Source organism: Galeopterus variegatus, unplaced genomic scaffold (genome assembly GCF_000696425.1).
Source record: "Galeopterus variegatus unplaced genomic scaffold, G_variegatus-3.0.2 Scaffold3124, whole genome shotgun sequence".
Lineage (NCBI taxonomy): Eukaryota > Metazoa > Chordata > Mammalia > Dermoptera > Cynocephalidae > Galeopterus > Galeopterus variegatus.
In genome coordinates, this window is record NW_007729235.1 from 129,776 (window position 1) to 135,147 (window position 5,372).

Below are 5,372 nucleotides of genomic sequence, written 5' to 3' on the forward strand. Positions count from 1 at the left end.
GGGTTCAGGTGGCCTGGGGTCAGCTCTGACCTTGCCAGTGGTTGATCTTGATCTTGAGCTTGGGCAAACACTTGAATCCTGAGCCTTCATTTCTTCATATGCAAAACTGAGGTAATTAATAAGGCTCTTTGGAAATGAATGTTATAATCCACAAGAGTGGCATTCCTGGTGGGAATTTCAGTCACCATGGTAGGCCAGGAGAGAAGCACTTTGAAGGTAGGCAAGCCTTCTGGTATCTCTCCAGTGCATGTCCCCACTTGGGGGCATGAAGAATGGCAGTCTGCTGAAGAGAAGACAGAGAATCAAACACTGAATTGTAATGAGTTTGTTCTGGACATCTTCAGGATAGACTTTCTGGTGGAAAAGTTAGAGGATAGATGAGAAGTCCATGCCCTGTCAAAAGGACAAGGAAATAAAACTAGAAGATTCTGAGATGGAATATGAGGCGGAAGGAGCAATGAGAGCAGAGAAGGGCTGAGTGCGGGGTCAAGAGGAAGCAGGCTAAACAATTCACAGAATCCAGGCATTTCCGAGAGCTTTTCAGAGACGGTGAGAACATGCCACGTGGCCCTAGACGATAACTGGAAGCCAGACAGTCTGAAGAAACATAGTTGTAAAGGAACATGAAGTGACATGGCTTGTATGTGCCCAGAGACGCAGATTTTGGAGCTTTTGGAGCGTGAAGGGCCATTGAGGTAGCATGAGACCCATGAGGGCTGCTGGAAACATGAGTGCGCTCTTCCCAGCACATCACTGCAGCTGCTGCAGCCCCACCACCTCTCTGTCCTCAGACTAGCTGCAGCGGCCAGCAGCCCAACCCCCAGAGCAGGCCAGGCTGAGAGGTGTGCCCAGCAGGTGACCAGGTTCCACTGTCAGAACCATCCTAAAGCCCTGCTCTGGGGAATCTGGCAGCACCGTGGTATGTGCATCAGAGGAAGAGATTTTTTAAATCTGCTGAGCATTCCAAGGCATCGCGCTGCATCTGATTGTGTGTGCTCAGAGAATGCAGCTCACATTCTACTCTTCTCCCTTCCCTTCATGTAGCTGGCAGCTCCTCCTCAGGATCCACAAGAAGAAGTGAGACTAGAAACCCCCTTTCTGAACCCACCTGTCCTCTGAACCCTACACCCTGGTTTAACCTCTCCTGTTCATTCATTCATTCATTCCACAAATATATATTGAGCAGCTATTGTGTACAGAGCCCTGAGCCAATACTAATTGAAGAAAGAAATGGGAAACATAGCTCCAGAGGCAGCACTCTGTCTTTCTGCCTGAGGGCCATGAAGATCAGGTGGCAGAGAACCAAGAGCCAAGTCTGTCCCTGCTCTCTCCCTCCTCAGGACCCTGATCAGAGGGTCTGTCGGGAGTTGGTTCATGGTGCTAGAAAGAAGAACATGAGTCGAATATGTTGACAATTTTTTGCCCATCAGTAAAGGTTGCTCAGCCCCCAAGGCAGGGTGATGATGAACCTTTGGTTCCCACACAGCATCTCTCATTATCCTCACAACAACCCCATGTGCAATAACATCATTATTCTGATTCTTCAAACATGAAAGCTGAGACTCGGCTACCTTCACTTACTTGCCCAAAATCTCTCAGGCAGTGAGTGGCCAAGCCTGCAGCCAAGCCACGTCTTCTGCCATACACCCTCTTGACCACACCACATGGCCTCCAAGAGTTGCTGCTGGGAGCCTTGGTTTGGCGGGCAGCTCCATGGAAGTATGTTGACTTCAAAAGTAGGTGTCTGAAGAACTTAAAAATCTCCAGTGAAGAACCTTTAGAAAGATAGACTTGCCTTTCAGTCTGTCCACCTTGACGGACCCTACTAAAATGGATTAATTTTAACAATGAGAAGAAGTTCTATTTACTACACTGCTGGGTTCCCATTAAGTCTTTTGAGTTATGGTCAGCTAGAGCGACCCCTCAGGACTTCTTCCCCTAGACAGCAGCTGCAGGGGATAAGGCAGCCTTACCCAGACCAGTCCTGGGAAACCCTCTATAAGAGTTCAGATCATTGTTCAGCAGGACATGCCCACATTCCCAGTGGCTGGGATCTTAGCAGCACTCAGGATGTTAGGGTACAGCTATATGACCTAAAAGTTATGAGAACAGAGAAGCTCCAGTCCCTACCTGAACCTACAACTATCCAGATCCCTGTCCTGGCTCTGCGGGAGTGAGCACATGCCAGCCCACCCTGGAACTACTCCACTTCCCATCTCTACCTTCGACTTATCCAGCTTTGAGAGGCTCAGCCTCTCCATGAGTCAGGTCCTTGCTCAGCCAAGAGAAGGTGATTGGCTGGGTCTGCCAGAGCTTTGTGACCCGCTGGCAGGGCTCCTGCAGCCCCTCAGAACCCTTCATCCCTGCCATCACAGATGGCCTCCGTGTAACCCCAGAATAACCTGCATGTTGACCCAAGGGGGCAAAGGGTAGCAATTTTGTAGATTTTCTAGTCAGGTGACTCCAGCCCCTCCTGGGCCTGAGCAGGAAGGGGCAGCCCAGTGACAATGGGCACAGCCCCACATCAGGAGCGGGAAACATTTTGGCAGACACCGCAGAGTTCTCTCTCCTCTGATCCCACAGCATCTGTTCCAGTTTTCCTGGCTGGTAGGATGGCATCTACAAAGCAGAATATATGGGAAATGTGGAGTTGGGAAGGGATCATGGTGAGAGGTCCAGCTTTAGGAAGCCCAGATGGCTGTCTCCTGGCAGAAAGGGCAGAGAAGAGCACAGTTCTGTAGACTGTCTCTCTTCTGGACTGGCCATCCCATGGTCTCAGAGACAGGAGGCTGGCTGTGTCAGGTACCTTCTCCAGCAAGTGTCTTTGGATTCACTGTCTGCCCAGGAATGCTGGTAACACTTACCGAATACTTACTGTGTACCAGTCACTGTGCTCAGTGCTTTGTATACATGGCTCACTTAATCATCATAGCCGCTCTGTGAGGTGGGAACTGTCACAGTCCCCATTTTATAGATGGGGACACTGAGGCCTAAAGTGAAACAGCTAGGACACCATAGAGCCAGGATTTGAACCCCAGTGGTCTCACTGGAGGTCCAGTACCCTCAAAGCACTGCCTTTTTGGAACTTGGTAGAGGCATGCCGGCCACCTCCTGCAGGACTGGAAGACCTGGTGTGTCTTGCACAGCCACACTGGGCAGAGCGTGGTCTGGGCACTGCAGGGGGTTCTTCCATGGACCAACCAGAACAGGGCTGAAATTGAGGTAAAGTGAGCCCTAGAGAATCAGAGAAGACTGAGGACCTCTGAATTATCTTTAAGATATGTTTGTGGAAGAGAGATTTCCACTGAGGATTTTAAAACAAAAAGCCAAATTAGACTTAGGTTGGTGATAAAGTTATTAAATATTAGAATGTGAGATTTCAGAGTTATGCAGACTTATTGACCATTTTTATGATTTAGGAATATAAGAGCCTAGATCGAAGTGTAGTCCTAGGTGTCTGGAAGGAACTCGGTGGTCTCTAGAAACCTTCTGACTGTGGGATATTGAGATTTGGTCTTGATGACCAAGGCCTTGGCCTGCAGAATGACCATCAGCTTCCCCCTCTCCCCATGAGAGCTGTAACTGCCTTTCCTGTTGCCACCGAATGCACCGTGAACCTTATAGTCCTAGCACAGGAAGTGATTTAGTAGTCTCCAGATTAAACCTCCTCAATTTTTCTTTCCCGACTCCAGACCTGATAGCAGGACTTGTGGCCCTGCAGAGCAGGCTTTTCCCAAGGCCACATCTCAGTCTGATCCTCGAGTGGGGTTTCTAGCTGATTTGGAGGGTGATATGCTGAAACCCAATCAGAGGCTGTCTCTCCTGACAGTCACCATGTGCCAAAGGTGGTGGTAGAAACACAGGGAGGTAAAGGCACTCTTGGTAACAGGAGTGTTTTATCAGTAAGAGTTTTCTCAGACTGTGTCTCTGCTGTAATTAGAGGGCTGCTGGTCCATTTAGAGCCACATGCTTGGGCAAATGTTTTATATATCTCCACCCCCAGTAGCTGGTCTGGTCTGAGTCCAGGCCCAAGTCAACTTCCCACCCAAAAAACCATCAGAGGTTGGACCAGTTGGTGAGTTCACCTTGTGGCTTTGGGGAATAGGGAGGCTGGTTCTGTCAAGAATCTCCAAGCAAACCCCATGCTCCAGGCCACTCCAGCCTGTCCATCTCTGAGAGGACATCTCGGCCAGGAATAGGCACTCCACTCAACCCCCTTCCCTGACACCACCAGCTTTTGACTGAACCTGGCTTCCTCTTCGGGAACAAGATCAAACTTTGAGGCTCTCCCTTTTCTAAATTGAGCTAGGGAAAGGGGAGTTTGGGGATGGAGTCTTTGCTCAGGACCTGGGCGCCACCTGCTGGCCATGTTTAGTTCTATTTACAGGGCCAAATCTAGGAGAGGAAAATTAAAAGGGCATCCTGCCCTCCCCGGCATGATGAGGGATAAGGAAACAAGGAGGCTGGTTTCTTCATGAAGCTCTAGCAAGTGTGACAGAGAATCCTTGCAGAGACCCCCAGGTGCCTTGGATGAATCCTCCTAAGCCAAAATGGACCCCATCCAGGGCAGAAAGTAGCACCACCTGAAAGAACCTGAGCCAGTCCTGAGTGGAGACAAAGGCTCTGCTCTAGTATCAGCTACCACCCTGCCCCCCACTTCCCCAAAAGCCCCATAGGGTGACAACATGATTGGTTGCTGAGCCCTAAAGGAGCCATTTTTTCCCCCAACTTCTTCCTTATAGGCCCGTTGCCACTTTTCTGATCAAAGATGTGGAAAATGCCCTCCCATTATCAGACACTGACAGAACTGGAGAGACCTGGGCATTTTTCGAGTAGCTATGTCAGTCTTGGTGACTCTTGGAGCCCTGATAGCAAAGTCTTTAGTTGTGTTCTAAACTCCAGGAGAACTGGAGATCCTTCCTATGTACCACGGAGGAGGATGGCTAAAACATTCCCCCCAGGGAGGTGGCAAAACATGCCAACATCCCAGCCTATGCCACTGCAACACAGGCCAGTAAATCCCAGCTACGCACATACATCACATAAGGTCTGTGGCTCTCACACCTGGCTGCACCAGAATCCCTTGGGGTATTTTAAAAATTAAATACATAGGGGCTGGCCAGTTAGCTTAGTTTAGAGCATGGTGCTGATAACACCAAGGTCCGGGGTTCGATCCCTGTACCAGCCAGCCGCTAAAAAAAAAAAGGAGGGGGGATAAAAATTAAATACATATATGTCACACACACAAATGCCCGGGCTTCACTCCAACCTATTAAAAAGTCGCCGCAGGAGAAACTGATGTACTCCCGTAGTAAAGAAACTCTGGAATGCACGGAGTGAACCATCAGCAGGTCCAGTCCTGTGGAATCCTA

General features: G+C 49.5%; 1 protein-coding gene across 1 annotated transcript in view; it reads left to right on the forward strand.

The window, feature by feature from the left end:
- Window positions 1–2,385: 2,385 nt before the first annotated feature.
- Window positions 2,386–5,372, forward strand: part of MAPRE3 (microtubule-associated protein, RP/EB family, member 3) — a 16,787-nt gene continuing 13,800 nt past the window's right edge. The window contains exon 1 of the mRNA XM_008583996.1: window positions 2,386–2,607. The gene's annotated coding sequence lies outside the window, so the exon portion shown is untranslated. The remainder of the gene's footprint in view (window positions 2,608–5,372) is intronic.